Source organism: Mandrillus leucophaeus, unplaced genomic scaffold (genome assembly GCF_000951045.1).
Source record: "Mandrillus leucophaeus isolate KB7577 unplaced genomic scaffold, Mleu.le_1.0 Scaffold376, whole genome shotgun sequence".
Classification (NCBI taxonomy): Eukaryota; Metazoa; Chordata; class Mammalia; order Primates; family Cercopithecidae; genus Mandrillus; species Mandrillus leucophaeus.
Genome location: NW_012103987.1, coordinates 503,250 through 522,295, shown reverse-complemented (window position 1 = coordinate 522,295; position 19,046 = coordinate 503,250).

Sequence of the window (19,046 nt, the reverse complement as noted above, 5' to 3'; positions counted from 1 at the left end):
CAAACAGGGCTGAAACATGCCCCTTGCTCGCCACGTTGTGGGTGAAGAGAAAGAGAGAAGAGTGTGGCCCTTTAGGAAGCCCAGATCTGGGAGCTCTCTGAGCCAGAGCTGTGACTCCCTCTTTGGGTCTCTGCATTTTCTGGCTGTCTCCAAGCTTCTAGGTACCACCGTGTTTCCAGATGCCAGCTGTGGAAGCTCCTTGGGGTGTGCCTGGTCCAGCCGCAGTCTTGCAGAGGGTCAGTGCCCATGCCAGAACTTGGAGCTCCTCACCCTACCGCAGCAGCTGGTGTGTCTGTGCAGTGGCCAGACCCCATACTCACATAACCCTCGCCACTCCATGCCTGATTTGCCCTTGGCAGGCATGGGAACCAGGCCAGTAGCCTGAGTTAAGCTCAGCCTGCCAGGCTGAGTGGGTGGAATGAGCCCAGTGGGCCTGAGCAAAACTCAGGCAAAGGCATCACCAGACACAGAGGTTTCTGGCCAGAAAAGCCACACCCTGAAGATTCCATAACATTAGCATCTCTTTTAGTTCTGAATACATATTGCTGTGTAACAAACTATCCCAAAACTCAGTGGCTTGAAATGACAACCATGTTATTAGATTTCATGATTTTGTGGGTCAAGAACTTGACAGGGCTGAAATGGCTGATTCCTTATACAATGCGTGAACATTTGGTGTATTTGGAGGCTGAGCAGTGTTAAAGAAAAAAGCTTTAGACATAATAAATTTAACAAAATTTATTTGAGTAAAGAAATATTCATGAATTGAGCAGCACTTCATACCAGAAGAGGTTCAGAGAGCTCCTCCCAGCAGTGTGAGCTGTGAGCTTTTATAAGAACATGAAAGTGAAGTAAAGAAATCTCCTGATTGGCTACAGCCAGGCATCTGCTTAATTATCTGAGCATGGTGTAATGAGGCATTGGCCTTATTTGGGTGTGGGTCTGATCAGTTGGCTGCCTGTAATTGGCTGAAACGTGACTGTGTTTAACTGAAACCCAGATATTTGTTACAAAAAATACACTCAAGTTAGGTTTTGATTTCTTTACTTAACTAAGTTAGGTTAGTTTGTTATGTAGGAACTTAAAGTACAGAGGCAGCCTTGGTCTATTTAACAGCAGACTTAAGAATCTAACATGTGTCACTTAAAAGCTGGGCACATTGATGGGGATTGCTGAAAGGCAGGGCTCAGATGGATCTCTCTCTTTCTCCATGTAATCTCAAGGGTTTTTCACATGGTCTTTCCAGGAGGATAATAGGGCTTTGTACATGGCAGCTTAGGGCTCAAGGAGACCAAGGCAGAAACCTACCAGGCCTCTTAAAACTAGACTCTGAATGATATAGCAAGACTTCTTTCGGGCTCAAAGCCACAATCCACCCCAGATTCAAGTAGAGGTAAATAGACCCCACCATGCAATGTGAGGAGAGTCAAAGAATTTATGGTCACTTTGAATTCACCACCACATTCTAAATTTTACATAAATGTTGTCTGTACTTATGTTATTACTGTATAATTATTTATTTACATGTCAGACTGTGAGCTCTTTGAAGACCAAGAACTTTGCCTTACTCATCTTTGTATTCCAGCACCCAGAACTGTACATAGTTTTGTTGCATTAATCATGTTTCTATTCCTTACTCTTTTGGTTCAAATGGCTGTTTGCAGGAGACTCCAGTATAATAGAAGGGCTGGGCAGTATTTGTAGAATACCTGGGCATTTTCTCCAGTTCTACATACCAGTAAGAACTCTTCCATTTTGTTTTGTGATAATTTTTTCTCTAAATGTTTCTTTTAGGGACCATAGCTAGTAATATGTTTCCTGTCATCTTCTTCCCAATGACTCCAGGAAAAAATGTTGGAAAAGCAAGGTGAGAGATTAGAGATTCTTCACCTTTTGTTACTGATTAGCAAAATTGAGCCTGGAAATCAGTAGAGAAAGGAAGTTTTTAACAACAGGCAAATGAGGAGCTAGCTTTAAAAGAAAGCAAATCTCGTAACTTAAATATAATACATTTTGAAAGAAAATTTGGTGGATGGATAATTCATCACTCAGAAATTGCCGGATGATACGTATGGGTTGACGGATATTCTTTTGCTTCATATATTAACTCTAACCTTGCTCAAAGCATTTAAATTCCTGTTTCCTCATCCATAAATTATACATATATATAAATCTAAAAGATAATTATAGTTTTTATGTTTCCATGGCTAATAGTATAGAAACACTCTGCAGTTTTAGAAGACATTTTCATAATAGTCAAGGATGCTTTTGATTGTAGATTAAATGACTATCCCCCACTGGCTACCTCCTTCATTTCAACATAAAGATACTATTTAGTAATGAAAACTAGACAGAATTTTTTCTACTAAGACTAATTTCTTATTTCCCAAACTTGATTAGCCATAAGTTTTACCTTAAAATGTAAATTCATAAGGAAATCTCTAGAAGGAGAAACCTAAGAATTATCCAAGGGTGATTCTTATAATCAGGCAAATTTCAAAAACAGTCATAAAACCCATAACCCCTGAGTTAATCTAAGGAAATTTCTAAGTTATTTAGTTAGAAAATATTCTAGATTATTGAATTTAGAAAGAAGTAAGAATTTCTAAATTTTTAAGAAATTGTTCTGAAATACTTTTCACAAGGAGAATCAAACTGATTTGAAGAAATAATCAAACACGTTTATTTCTCATGAGAATTTAGCACATATGGAAAAAGGCTGAAGAGGTTGTCTCTATCCCCCATGTTATGAACTAAATGCTTGTGCCTCCGATTTTGAAGTCCTAACCCCAAATAAGATGGTATTTGGTTGGCCTTTGGAAAGGAATCAGATTTAAATGAGGGCATGAGACTGTGGCCCCATGAAAGAATTACTGCCCTTATGAGAAGAGGAAGAGACACCAGAGCTCCCTATTTTTCCAACATGTGAGGACACTGCAAAAAGATGGCCATGTGCAAGACAGGAAGTGTGCCTTCACAGCAAACAGAATCTGCTGGCACCTGCATCTTGGACTTTCCCACCTCCAGAACTGTCTGCTGTTTAACCACCCAGTCTATGGTATTTTGTTATATCACCTAAGCTGACATGCCACTTTACAGACAATAAAACTCAGGCCCAGTTTTTTCTGCTTCTGTTATTCTTCTTCTTCTTCTTCTTATAATTATTATTATTATTATTAAAACTCCCTAAATAGACTTCTTTACAAGGGGAAAATCATTACTAATCCATCACACACTGCCATATTCTACATAGATACCTTTTATCTACTTATATTATTCCTGCATATCGATTTATGTTTAGGTCCCAATCCATGCCTCCAAAATTTTGGTTCAGCACACAATAAAAACACTGAGAATCTTTGGGAGAATAGTTGTGGTGGTCACAGTGAGGATTAGTTAGGGGGTAAGTCTTGTTTTGGGGGCTGGGCTATAGAAAATGATTGAGTATATCTAATTCAGTTAAATGTATTTGTAAAAGCTGTACATTTTTTTTCAGTTAAAGAGAACAATTTGTTTTACTAATGATTCCTTCAAGTGCACATCTAGTTACAGTATCTACCTAATCATCCTTTTGGTGATCATTTATTTTGATATTTCCAAGCACAAGATTAACCACAGTAGTTTTTCTTTTTAAAATCTCCTTTTGTATCCAATAAAATGAATCTTTATATACTACAAAATAGAATCCTTCTTGAAAAATAAAAAGGGAGGCTGTTCATTTTATTTTTCCAATTACATCAGTAATCCCTAAATGAAAGTCATTTTCCTCTAGGAAACAAAATCAGTGCTCAGAAAAAAGTATGATTATAGGATGTACTCAGAAATAAAATATGGTTATAGGCTGAGGTCACCAATAATAAAATGTTGGTAAAGAACAATGCTTGTTATTCCAGATCACATCAGATAAAATATCTGTGGGCATTATATAATTTACATGCTATGAATTATGTAAAAGACTTTGGGCTTGGAGACATCTGGATTTGAACCCTTCTGTAATCTGTCTGTTATGAGAACCTAGGCATGTTATTTTTATCTTTCAGAGTCTCATATTCCTTATCTGTAAAATAAGCCTGATAAAAATTTTATCCATCTCCTGAGATCACTGTGATAATTAGAAGAGTTATTGCACACTTTATATGTAGAACTGTGCCTGGCATATGATAAATGCTCAAGAAATATAAGTGATTTATGATTATTTATTAAAAGAATGGAGATAACCCAAACCTTTGCATTTACATTGCTATATTAGCTTTTGCTACCACAGAGAGTCACCTAAACTTTGTAATTCAATTTTCAAAACACTATTAATGTATTTGGTTTTAACATAAGAAGTAAATTGCACACTGAATATAAATGGAGTATTCCTCAAATTTCTTAGCAATTGACCACCTCTGTGATCTGCTAAAGGTCATTGATTTTTCCCTTTCTCTTACTTCTATGATAGCCACATGCAAGTTCAGGGGTTGATGTCATATAAGCCTTTTCAAGTGTGCTTGTTTTTTTGTTTTTTGTTTTTTGTTTTTGTTTTTTTTTTAAGGAGAGTTCAGAGATTGGCAGGAAGGCACAACAGAGTTGGGCATCCAAGTCTAAATCAGTGGACTTAACCACCTATATGACTGGGGTCAATCCACGTATCCATTCTATACACAATGTCCAGAGCTCACCGTTTTGAGCTGCCAGGTATTACTTTGGCATCCCCTAATTCTGTCATTAGTGCTATCATTTCCTTACACCCAGACTTTAAAGTCTCATGCCTACATCTTATTAAATGTCAAATAAAGACACACGTGTGTGTGTGTGTGTGTGTATATATATATATATATAATTTTTTAAAAAATTCCCTCATACACATTCTTAACACTCCAGGTTGATTCTCATTTAGGCCATCATCTTTGGCATGGGGTTTGTGGCAAAAATCTTTACAGCTATTTAAACTATGTCTGATGTCTTCCCATTCTAATGCATCTCACACCTGCTACTGGTTCAATCTCCATGAAGCTTAGCTACATGGCTTCAACTTGGCTTTTCGCTCTTCACACCAGTATTTGCCATCTATATCTTACCATTTTATTCCAACAAGTCTGATCATTCACTGTTCTCCAGAAATGTTTTGAGTATACCCCATCTATTACCTTTGCTTTTGCCATTGCCTTAAATCTCTAATACAGGCCTCATGTCATTTTTGTATTCAGAAGATATTTCAGATATTCCTGTCTCCTATAAAGCCTAATGGATTCCCCATAATCTCTCCTCTCTTTGATCCTACATAACACTTAGTCACACTCTCCCACTCACTCTCTTTTTTGATGTGGAAAACACAGGCTTTAGCATCAAATAATCCTCAATCCACTTACTATGGGATATTAGACAAGTATTGTGACTCACAAAATCATAGATTTGTCTATATAATAGGGAGTGATATAAGAGCAATATTTACCTTGGAGAGTTATTATGAGAGTAAAATGTAACAAAGCTTATAAAAAAGACCAGTCCAAAACTGAAACAAGGATGCTTAACTATTATTTTACTCATATTAAATGAAATATAAATTAAAGTACACAATAAGGTAAGACATGCTTTATAAATGGCAGAGGCTCGATAATTGTCAACTTAGATTTAAAGTAAAAAATATTATCACTTAAAAAATTTTCTTCCACCATTAGTCAGACAACTGACTACTGTCCTAAGAATGACTACATTGTCCAGTCTTAAAGAGGCTTTTCTGCACAAAAAACCAAGAGATGTCTGTTACTATGAACCTACCATAGTAACAAACAAATTTAAAAGTAGCTGAAAAATTAGAGCAGAAAATAAGTACCCAAAGCCTGCCAACTGTCAGCAAAATGCTAACCTGCTTGAATATTTTCTTGGTTTCTGTTTTAAAAACTTGAGGGCTGAAGTACTAAAATTTGTGATCCAAAACTAAACATAGTAAGACACAAATAACAGTGTAAATGTTTTGCCTGTGTAACCCATCCTACTTTGGTTGATGGAACTTGGGGGAACAGATGATGATGTCCATGACTGTTCGATCACTGACACATCCTGTATTATGCAAGTATGGAATTGGACACTATAAAAGGCTGTTCTCATGAGGAAAGTTTGACCTGTGTGCTATTTATGGCTCAGAATTTAATGCTACCATGGCAAATGAAATGGAGTTCAGGAGAGACAATATTCGTTACCCTAAGTACATTACCAGCAAAACTAATTCAAAGATCATTACCTTTCTATGAGGCCTACAGTCAACATTCCAAACCCTAGACAGTCAATAAACAGAAAAGTGAATTTGGCACAAGCAGTTGAGAAGAGGAATCCATTTAGTTTCACAATGGGGCTGACTCTAAAAAGGACTAGGAAAATTCCAGTTGAAGATTTACCTAGTAGATCTTCCCTCATGTTTGGTCCTACCATGTTCATCTTTGATTTCTGAGTTGAATTGTTTTCTCTGTGACCTTCTATTCTATTCATTCTCTTTCTTCCTTGCCTCTTTACTTCATGATGAGGACTAATTCTTTCTACAATGAGCATTCAGCATCAGTCAATAGCTAAGGCTTAGCTATTGAGAATAACTCAATAGGTTTTGGTTGTAATATATTTCAGTAAATGATTTATTATGTCATTACATAATAATTAGATAATACTCAATGTATTCTAATTAGTAATCTTTTATAGAAAATATATTTAGGCATACAACGTAACTGGATTCTTACTTCCCGTCCATTTTTTAATGTCTTTTAGATTGCCACATCTATAACGTGGAAATGATAGTAGTAACCTTTTTTTTGAGAATTTCTTAGAAGATTAAATAAGAAAATTCATGCACAGTTTTGGGTACCTCATAACCGACCTATACCTTTTAAGACATTGCCTGTTTCATTATGTCAGTCAGCAAATATTTTTTGAAAATCTATTTTGCATGAGGTCTAGAGATGACAGAACTGCATTCATTGACCTCAAGGGAATCTCAACCTAAAATGAGTTACATGATAACTCACAAAACAAGACCAAACTCATCAGACACCATGAGAGCTTTGAGCGGAATCATCTAAGTCAATCAAAGATTGAGGAAGAAGGTGTCAGGAAAGCTGCACAGAGGAGGCAACTCATTAGGGACGTCTTAAAGGATTTCATAAATACAAAAGAGGTTTGGCAATAAAAATGGTAGAAAGGAAACACTGAAAGGGCCCAGAGATCAGAGAAAGACTAGAGTGTCAGAGAGATTAAAAGGGACTCTGCAAAACAATTTAGACTTGGGGGTGTTGGGGAGAAATGAGGCTGGCCATTTGCCCCAGTCATGATGGGGGAGAGCTTTGTATGACAGAGTGAGAAGGTTGGATTTCATCCTGAAGGAAAGGGGGAAGCGAAGGCCTAGAAATCTTAAAAGAAGGCTGAGGAATGACAGGATCATACAAAAAAGAGAGGCAAGTTAGAAAGCCATTGCAACAGCTCATGTTAAAAGAGGTGAGCCAGCAAAGACAGCAAAAAGGAAGGTTCAGACTGAGTCTTCTGTGAAAGTCCTTTGTTTTTTACTCAATCAACATGTTCTTATTTTTAGGCTTAGAAATTTGTTAACGTTTTGTTCAATGAGGTTACAGATTTCTAAAATGCGTTTCTTTAGGCTTTCACACTTTATTCTCTTCTCAGTGAGAACCTGAAAAATAGTGTGAATGACTTGAAAAGCTACTAAGGTGGTTGGATCAAAAAAATAAAGCAGAGAAAAATAATAAGGAAAAGTGGCTACGCTCTATTTTCTGCTTGCTTTTTCTCAGTCACATTGCCCGACATTTAAATGTCTCGAATACAGTACTAATTCCCTGCAAGGTAAGTGCAAAGGAGGCAGGTAATAACACTCAGTTTTGCCCAGCAGAGACTGTCCCTGAGAAAGGTCTGGAATTTGCCCAAGTCTATTTACCTAATTAGAGAAGGAGTTGGGCCATCACACCTGCTGTAACACAGAGGTTTTTCAAAATAAAGATCACATCAGTAGGAATGTTTCTGGGAAGAGCAGTTTGACTTCTTCAGGAAAAGAATGGGAGTAGTGATTCATTTCCAGTGCCAGAGACATTATAGAGACTTTATGCAGAATATGTCTAAGACTCAGAATCTTGGTGCGCACTTGCGCGCGCACACACACACACACATGCCCTTCATGATAGCTGGAGTAAAGCATCTTTCAAATGGAGTAAAGCGATAGGGTGGTAAATTTCACTTTCTACCAAATATAGCATAGGAACTGTCTTGAATTTTTTCAGTGGCACTTTCCCTAAGTCAAATATGGGTATCTTCTCCACACTTTTCACTCCTATCTCTGCATTTGTCTCCTCCTAAGGAAAATGAATGAAATTACCCACAGAATATGGGAAACAGATCAATGAATCCCTTGATAATTGGGTTTTCACTGCCGGAGAAAGCTGAAAAGGTATTCTAGCAGCAGGTCACACCAAGAAGAATGAGGCAGTAAAGATACGGGAGTTAGTTTGACCAAAACATAAAAAGCACAAAAGCAAACTCCATATAAGAGCAAAATTTATCTCGGGCTTTTACAGGTAAGGGCTGTAACACTAGTTCTTGCCTCTTTCTATTCAATTTATTTTCCAGATGCATACTGCCTTATGCCTGAATAAGTTGTTAAACTATTTTGTTTCTAGTCTTTGGGATACTCTTGATAACATTTACAAACAGGTTAGATAATTTATTTCATGTCTTACATTTCTGAATTTTGATCCTTGTCCTGCTGATCTCCTAGTATGCCTTCTTTTTTTTTAACTTAACGTGGAAGACTAGCAACAATATGCCAGAATTTATTTCCCAGTGATAGCTTTTAGTGGACTAAGATAATATTTGTATCCCATCAAGGCAAAGAATTCTGTCATCACTCGGAACTTGCAAGCAGTTCTTCAGAGTTTATACATTTTATCTCATTCTTTTTTTCCCCCTAAAGCAGCTCAGTAGAGATGTAAGAACAGGTCTAATCAAGATGGGAAAACACAAATAAAGATAAGTCAAATAACTTGCCAATCAATAAGTATAGTATTACATTCTTTAGAATTGCATACCAAGGCTCTGACTGTCTGCTAGCAGGTCAATAAAATTCAGAACAATTAATAATTAAATGTTGGGTGAGGGGAAGGTAAAAATTAAACACTTTCAATTTCGTAAACAAAACAGTTAACCACATTTTTAGTGTTTGTAGAGTGGTAACAGTGGGATTTAATTGATTTTTATGTTACCTTTTATAAAGATTGGAGAGGACATAAACATGGCATGTGCTAAGATCTAGCATTAGGTCCTCTGCTTCTTTCTAGTTAGATACAATGTTTTTCCCTTTGGAATAATTTTGCTATTTAGATAGGAAAAAGATGCAATTAAGTATATCTTATAGTATCTTTACCATCTATAAATCATTATTATTTTATAGAAATGAATCAAAAAAGGGTTTAAGGATTTTGTGGCTATTTAAAGCAATTTTTTTTTTTTTTTTTACTGTTGTTAATTGAGTTAATCCTTAGCTGAGTTGAGATTATAGTAGACTTTGAAATATAAAGTAATGAAGATTAAACACTAAGCATGGAATTCTGGAAGTCAATCATTGCCTTCATTTGCCACAAATTCCTTTCACATCCTTGGCTTCTCCAAGACAGCCTTAACAATAACTAAAGAGCTAAAGGAAGTAATAGCTATTAAAAAACAGAGTTAGCATAGTGTGGAAAATAGACTAATTAATCCATTATTGAAGTAAAACTTTTTATAACTACTATGCACGAACCAAATTTTAATACTTTGCTAACTGTAATTTTTCCCACCAATGACATACAAATAATAAATGTTTCTCCTTTCCCCAACATCCCCTAATATGTGTGATCTGTTCCTTTAAACAGGGTCAAGATGCATTAAATAAATACAAAGTTAGCCTGATGAAGAACAAACTTATTTTCATTCTAAAAAAGGCATCACTTGCTCAGTTTCTCTGTCATGACTGAGGACGTTGTTATCACTCATATCTTTTAAACACACAGCATCCCTTTCTTCCTTCTTATCCAGGTTGTCACCAAATCCTTTTACTTCTTGCCCAACAGTTTCTTAACTCTATCTCTTCTTTGGTCTCTTTTGCCAAATACCATATGCTGATTAGGCCTTCTCTTAATGTTTTCTTTTGTTTATTTTAAACCTCTTGATTCTTCTCTCCCTGATTGCCACCTCACTGCTAGAATTATCTTTTGTTGTTGGGATTTCCCTTAAAGCATTTTCTTAGAAATTTTCCTTTCTAAACAAAGTTTAAAATATTTGTTTAAAAATCACTCTGCTGTTCCCAGGAAGCAGGAAGAGAGATGTACCTTTGACCTCCCATATGTCATCTTATTAATTTCCCAGGGAGGCTGTTATATATTTTTAAAATCCATATATTATAATTAAAATACATAATATTAGTGTTTCTTATGGTTACTGATTGCCTACTACACACCAGTCGCTTTATATAAATAACTTTATTTACCTGCAACAACTGTTCAGGTAATAAGCATTACCCCCATTTTTCAACTGAGGGAACTGAACATAGATAATTTTAGTTACCTGAATCTCGTTCCACCTAAAACTGCCTCCCATTAATAACAACTCATCTTTTATCTCTACCTTGCTAACTTCTTTCTTCGGTTTGTAGTGGGATAAATCTCATTTTACTAGCTCCAATTTCCACCCAAGTTTTCCTAAGAGAACTGAGCAGACCTGGAATATTTCCTAGGTCGAGTGATCTTTTAGACCCCGCTGCAGCAAAGCTCTGGGTTTGGATTATGGGGAAATGTGCATTGTCTTAGGAAGACATTAAAAGAGGAATTATTTTTCTACTTTCTGTTAGTACACAATTATTTTTCCCTTAAATTTAGAGGTGGGGATCGGACTTAAGACAAAGAGGTTTTTGAAAGAAAGCAGTGAAGAATTTAAGATGTCTGAAAAGACAGGTCCAGAGACTTCCCAAGAAAGGAACTGACTGGGCCCCCTAGAAATGGCAGTGGTTTAAGAATAGCAAAGTCTTGAAAATGGTTTAGAAAATTCCCAAAGGTCTCCTCACTTCCTTAGATTTCCTATCTAAAATTCTTCCTTTTTTTTCCTTTTCATCCTTATTTATCAGTTTGACTATTTACTGCACCCAATGATAGGTTTTAATTTTCTATTAATCTGTACAGTAATTACCTGAGTTTGATGCTATTTCCAGTTTTAATATGTGTAATAAATAAGTCTTAGAGAGTTTTGTGATTTGCCTAAGATCACTTGCTAGCACTAGGTAAATAAGGAGAATTTGAACCCAAATCCCTCTGTCATCAAAAGGTAAGTCTCTTAACCATTACCTAAATTGCTTTTTCTGAAGGTTTCTATACATCTACTGTGTAGCATTAAGAATGAAAGGCCGAATAATTGGAAGTTATCCCTGGCCTCAAAAAATTTATACATGAAGAAAGGAAGTGGGCAAGAAAGGAAATGACAGTATGTGGTAAAGAGTTATTGTAGAAAAATTAGCCCAGGGTTCGAACTCTACTGGACTATTGTAAAAGGCATTTTTTTTTTCGTCTTGTGCCCTGCCACTAACCCCATTCCCCAAAGTAGATCATCCAAAGCTTTCTTCTTCAGAAGGTTATCTAGAAAAATTCACACACACACAGAAAACATGAGCAGGAGGTAAGAGCAAGAGGCGATGCTGAAAGAAAAGTGGAAAAAGACATGAAAATATACTAAATAATCACCTTAAAATATGTTAAATAAGAATTGTAAAAGAGAAAAAGGCTGTAATATAGTAAGCTTTAAAGAGCACGATGTAGAATGATGTTTTGAACTATTTATTCTCTTTCCAGAAAAATAAATAAATAAAACCTCCCTCTATGACATGAATGCTAGTTTTACGTGTATATGAGGAAGGAGAGGGGAATACCTACCACTGGTTATTGATAAACAAGTGACTGTGACTGGAAGACAGGAGTTTGACAAAGATTAGTGTTGTGTTTATGCATCTCTGCATGAATTATTTCACACGCCACACCAAGCATCGTTTCCCATTGTAATCTGAAAGACATCAAAATGGAGTAATGTGGAAGTTATTTTTAAAAGTGAAATAAACTCTACTGTATCAGATTCTAAGACTGGTTTAAGAATCAAAGATGGGGTCATAAGAAGTTTCAAATATGTGTGTTCATTTATAAGGACAATTTCGACTACAATTGGGATTGTTTTAGAACATTCTCTTGATTATTATTTAAGGAGACAGGAAACAGCAAGAAACAAGGAAGAAATAATATTTATTGAGTATACTTGATTAAGTGCCGGGCTTTGTTTTCAACGTTATAAAATGATCTTGCGCATTCACCATTGTGAGCATCTCTAGAAGGTAGATGTTATTATCTCCATTTTACGATAAGAAAATTGAAAATCAGAGATTCCTATTATCTTGCCCAAGGTTAAACAATCAGTAGCACAGCCAGGAGTCAAACCTAACTAACCCTATGGGACATCAAAGTTCATGTTTTTGTCTTTGTACCACTATGGTTGGAGCTCTACCATATACATTTATGAGATTAAAACACTGAATTGGCCGGGTGCAATGGCTCATGCCTGTAATCCCAGCATTTTGGGAGGCCGAGGTGTGCAGATCACCTGAGGTCAGGAGTTCAAGACCAGCCTGGCCAACATGGCGAAACTCCATCTCTACTAAAAATACAAAAATCAGCCAGGTATGGTGGCAAGCGCCTGTAATCCCAGCTACTGGGGAGGCTGAGGCAGGAGAATCGCTTGAACTGGGGAGGCAGAGGTTGCAGTGAGCCGAGATCACAGAATTGCACTCCAGCCTGGGCAACAAGAGCAAAACTCTGTCTCAAAAAGAAAAAAAAAAGAAAAAGAGAAATAAAGAAAAAGAGAAAAAGTATTATAAACACATTTTTTTCTGAAGGAGATCTGTAGCTGTAATCCATATTTCTTCCCCTCAGAGTAGGAACCTTGTCTGGAGGTGAAATCAGTGCTGATATTGCTACTTCAAATGGAACTTTTTTCTTATTTATTTATTTTTATTCTGCCAGAGAAATTATAGAGAGTACAGAAAAATATAGATAGGACCGGGGAAAAATCAATCCAATTGATTCTTGATATTGGTGAAAATTTTAGTCCTTGGTTTTGGAAGTCACATGACCTAAATTTTACTAATTAAGGAATTTATGTCACATATATTTAGTTTTTTAGTCCAAAAGAGAACTATAACAACAGCTGATATTTACTAAGTGTTTCCTGAGCCTAATATTTCAATTATCTATAGTCTTCACCACAGTTCAGCAGGATAGGTGTTACCACTCCTGATTTACAAAAAAGAAAACAGAGGTTCTGAGAAAGAAAAAAATTTCGGCGGGACGCAGTGGCTCACGCCTGTAATGCCAGCACTTGGGAAGGCCTAGGTGGGCGGATCACTAGGCCAGGAGATCGAGACCATCTCGGCTAACACAGTGAAGCCCGGTTTCTACTAAAAATACGAAAAATTAGCTGGGGACAGTTGTGGGTGCCTGTAGTCCCAGCTACTCGGGAGACTGAGGCAGGAGAATGGCGTGAACCCGGGAGGCGGAGCTTGCAGTGAGCCGAGATCACGCCTCTGCACTCCAGCCTGGGCGACAGAGCAAGACTCTGTCTCAAAAAAATAAAATAAAATAAAAAAAAATTCCAAAAGTGGTAGATCCAAAACCCCAGCACAAGTGTGTATGACTTCAGAACCTAGCTTATAGGATTGTGAAGAAAAAAAATAGTCAAAGTGGGCTTTTTGTTTCCTTTTTTTTCCTCTGATCAAGTTCTTCAGATCAATTCAGTGTGGGGGGGTTGTGTGTGTGTGTGTGTGTCCTTTGGAAAACGTACATTTAAATGGCTGACAAACGTGTGTGGTTTTATACCAAGATGTCAGTAAAAGGTCACTGAAATTATAGAGAATGTGAAAATCCAATTGAGGAGACAGTAACATAGAAAAGTGTTACAATTTAGGCTTGACCAGAACAACAGCAAATGCTTATGTTCTCAAAGTATTCCCTACCCCTCAGAAGCTTGCCCTCAGCTCTGAATGTGTGTTTATTCTTCACAAATCTTGGTTTTATGCTAGTAGTATTTTGAGGGTTTTGTTTTGTTTTATTTGTTTTGTTTGTTTTGTTTTTGAGACAGAGTTTTGCTCTCATTGCCCAGGCTGGAGTGCAATGGCATCATCTCAGTTCATTGAAACCTCCACCTCCCGAGTTCAAGCGATTCTCCGTCCTCAGGCTCCCAAGTAGCTGGGATTACAAGTGCCCACTACCACGCCCAGCTAACTTTTTTGTAATTTTAGTAGAGACTGGGTTTCACCATGTTGGCCAGGTTGGTCTATAACTCCTGACCTCAGGTGATCCACCCTTCTCGGTCTCCCGAAGTGCTGGGATTACAGGAGTGAGCCACCGTGCCCGGCTGTATTCTGAGTTTTTATACATTGTTTTGTTTTCTATTTTTTCTTTTTATAGATGAGGTCTCAGTCTGTCACCCAGGCTGGAGTGCAGTGGTGCCATCATAGCACCCTGCAACCTCAAGCTCCTGGGTTCAAGCGATCCTCCTGCCTCAGCCTCCCAAGCAGCTAGGACTACAGGCATGTACCACTGCACTTGGCTGAGTTTTTGTATTTTGATTTGCACTGTTTTCATTAACTGAGACAACTTTTGTTTAGAATGACCCCCCACCAAAGAGAAAGTATACCCTTCAAGTATTGACTGGGTTTTGATACTCAAGTGCAAAGCTGAATTCTCCATGATGAAATTGTAAGCCCTACTCATTTCTAACGATACCTTTTCCTTAAACAGCACCTGGCACACACCAGGCTCTCAATAAGTGTTCGTTGAAAAGATGAGTGAAGCCAATTCAACCGGACTGAGAAATGTGCAGAGAGCAAATGGATAAAAAGTTCGAATCAACAAATGGGTGAGGGTTTGGCTAGCCGGAGGGGCAATGGTGATGGGAGAAGAAATGAAGATGACCTAGAAAGACTGCATGTTGGGGAAAGACCTATGATCTGGGCATTTCTTTCCACATGGATGCGAAACCCCAAATGCCTGACTCAACAGATGTGATTTAACTTGAAGGTCAAAATGATGATTGTGGTCCCCTTTGTAATGACAGCAAATAGAACAAAGAAGAGGCAATGTCCAAGGCATGCTAAGGAAAAGCATTTCCCAAATGCACCTGGGAAATAGCAGGAAAATTAAAAAAAAAAAATTCTTGCTTACTTTCAAACTCTGAAGAAGTCGTCGCACTGCTTTTGTCCAAATTTATTGACTGGAGCAAAGTGATTCCATCTAGAAATAAGGTATTGTTAAGAAATTAGCTGATCCTAGTAAGACGAGTGTATCTCCATAGTAGAAAAAAAAAAAAAAGAATCAATGACATGACATAATCCTATTTGTTGCAGTGTTTCTTTACCTGTGTTATGTTGGAAGGAGCTGGGAAGCTATGTCAGATGCCATATCTAAGAAAAGCTGTAGGATCCTGAATGTCTAAAATTTATTGATTATGGACAAGTCTGAGTTATTCATCTGTGTTTTTAGTCTTTCTCAACTTCTGTCTACCTTATAATTATATTGCTAAAATTTTGGTAATTCTTTTCTTCTGTCTTCTTTTACTTCTACCTACAATAGGTTCTAATAGCAGCAGAGTTATTCTGTTTTAGCTTTGGTTCTCATAAATTGTAGTGTCTGTTAATTAGTCCCCATCCCCCACATTAGTCTTTTTATTGTGCGTTATTTTTTCCTTTTTATCCTGTAAAACAAACAGAAAAGTGTACCTAAAATTGATACTGTTTGCTTGGTTGATATCCTGAACAAAACACTTTTCAGGAACACACCCCTCCTATCTTTTTCTTCAATATCATTTCAATTTTACTATTGAACACTAGATCAATGGCACAGAGATTTCCCTTTATTAAATTCTCTAGTCACAAATACAAGGCCTAGAAATGTAAATTGAAACATATATATATATATATTTTCAGACACAGTTTCACTCTGCCTCCCAGGCTGGAGAGCAGTGGTGTGATATCCACTCACAGCAACATCCACCTCCCTGATTAAAGTGATTCTCATGCCTCAACCTCCCGAGTAGCTGGGATTACAGGTGCATGCCACCATGCCGTGCTAATTTTTGTATTTTTAGGAAAGATGGGGTTTCACCACGTTGGCCAGGCTGGTCTCAAATTCCTGACCTCAAATGATCTGCCTGCTCTGGCCTCCCAAAGTGCTGGAATTACAGGCAGGAGTTGCCGTGCCTGGCTGCACTGAGTTATTATCAAGCCAGCAACTCTTTCATAGAGCAAAGGTGCTTATAAAGCACTAATAACACTGAGTACATATATATTTTTGCTTCCTCCCTCCCCAAGGAATAGATTATTCCAAATTCTCTAGTCATAAACTATAGAGCCATCTTTGACCACTCTCATTCTCTTAAGGACGGGGTCCAGTTTCAGTTTTCTGTATACGACTAGCCAGTTTTCCCAACACCATTTATTAAATAGCGAATCCTTTCCCCATTGCTTGTTTATGTCAGGTTTGTCAAAGATCAGATGATTGTAGATGTATGATGTTATTTCTGAGGCCTCTGTTCTGTTCCATTGGTCTATATATCTGTTTTGGTACCAGTACCATGCTGTTTTGGTTACTGTAGCCTTGTAGCATAGTTTGAAGTCAGGTTGTGTGATGCCCACAGCTTTGTTCTTTTTGCTTAGGATTGTCTTGCTATACAGGCTCTTTTTTTGGTTCCATATGAAATATAAAGCAGTTTTTTTTTCCAATTCTGTGAAGACAGTCAATGGTAGATGGATGGGAATAGCATTGAATCTATAAATTACTTTGAGGAATATGGCCATTTTCACAATATTGATTCTTCCTATCCATGAGCATGGAATGTTTTTACATTTGTTTGTGTCATCTCTTATTTCTTTGAGCAGTGGTTTATAGTTCTCCTTGAAGAGGTCCTTCACATCCCTTGTAAGTTGGATTCCTAAGTATTTTATTCTCTTAGTAGCAATTGTGAATGGGAGTCTGCTCATGATTTGGCTCTCTATTACTGGTATATAGAAATGCTTGTGATTTTTGCACATTGATTTTGTATCCTGAGATTTTGCTGAAGTTGCTTATCAGCTTAAGAAGATTTTGGGCTGAGACAACAGGGTTTTCTAAATATACAATCATGTCATCTGCAAACAGAGACAATTTGACTTCCTCTTTTCCTAACTGAATACCCTTTATTTCCTTCTCCAGCCTGATTGTCCTGGCCAAAATTTCCAATACTATGTTGAACAGGCATGGTGAAAGAGGGTATCCTTGTCTTGTGCCAGTTTTCACAGTGAATGTTTCTGGCTTTTGCCCATTCAGTATGATATTGGCTGTGGGTTTGTCATAAATAGCTCTTATTATTTAGAGATATGATCCATCAATACTTAGTTTATTGAGAGGTTTTAGCATGAAGGGGTGTTGAATTTTATTGAGAGCCTATTCTGCAACAATTGAGATAGTCACATGGTTTTTGTCATTGATTCTATTTATGTGATGGATTATGTTTATTGAACCAGCCTTGCATCCCAGGGATGAAGCTGACTTGATCTTGGTGGATAAACTTTCTGGAGTACTGCTGGATTCAGTTTTCCAGTATTTTATTAAGAATTTTGCACTGATGTTCATCAGGGATATTGGCCTGAAATTTTTCTTTTTTGTTGTGTCTCTGCCAGGTTTTGGTATCAGAATTATGCTGGCCTCATAAAATGAGTTAGGGAGGAGTCCCTCTTTTTCTGTTGTTGGAATAGTTTCAGAAGGAATGGTTCCAGCTCCTCTTTGTACCTTTGGTAGAATTCAGCTGTGAAGCCATCTGGTCCTGGGCTTTTTTTTTTTTTTTTTTTCATTAGTAGGCTATTAATTACTACCTCAATTTCAGAACTTGTTATTGGTCTATTCAGGGATTCAGCTTCTTCCTGGTTTAGTCATGAGAGGGTGTATGTGTCCAGGAATTCATCCATTTCTTCTAGATTTTCTAGTTCATTTGTGTAGAGGTGACTATGTTATTCTCTGACGGTAGTTTGTATTTCTATGTGATCAGTGGTGATCTCCCCTTTATCATTTTTTTATTATGTCTGTTTGATTCTTCTTCTTTTTTTTTTTTTGATACAGAGTCTCTCTCTGTCACCCAGGCTGGAGGGCAGTGGCACGATCTCGACTCACTGCAAGCTCCACCTACTGGATTCACACCATTCTCCTGCCTCAGTCTCCCAAGTAGCTGGGACTACAGGTGCCCACCACCACACCCAGGTAATTATTTTGCATTTTTAATAGAGACGGGATTTCACCATGTTAGCCAGGATGGTCTCAATCTCCTGACCTCGTGATCCGCCCGCCTCAGTCTCCCAAAGTGCTGGGATTACAGGCATGAGCCACTGCACCCAGCCTTCTATTCTTCTTTGTTAGCCTGGCTAGCAGTCTATCTATTTTGTTAATCTTTTCAAAAAAACAAAAACAAACAAAAAAAAAACAACAAAAAAAAAAACAGCTCCTGGATTGATTGGTTTTTTGAAGGGTTTTCAAGTCTCTATCTCCTTCAGTTCTGCTCTGATCTTAGTTATTTCTTGTCTTCTGCTAACTTTTGAATTTGTTTGCTCTTACTTCTCTAGTTCTTTTAATTGTGGTTAGGGTGTCGATTTTAGATCTTTCCTCCTTTCTCCTGTGGGCATTTAGTGCTATAAATTTCCCTCTAAACACTGTGTTAGTTGTGTCTCAGAGATTCTGGTGTGTTGTGTTTTTGTTCTTAATGGTTTCAAAGAACATCTTTATTTCTGCCTTCGTCTCATTATTTACCCAGTAGTCATTCAGGAGCAGGTTGTTCAGTTTTCATGTATTTGTGTGGTTTTTAGTGAGTTTCGTAGTGCTGAGTTCAAGTTTGATTGCACTGTGGTCTGAGAGACTGTTTGTTATAATTTCCATTCTTTTACATTTGCTGAGGAGTGTTTTACTTCCAATTATGTGGTCAATTTT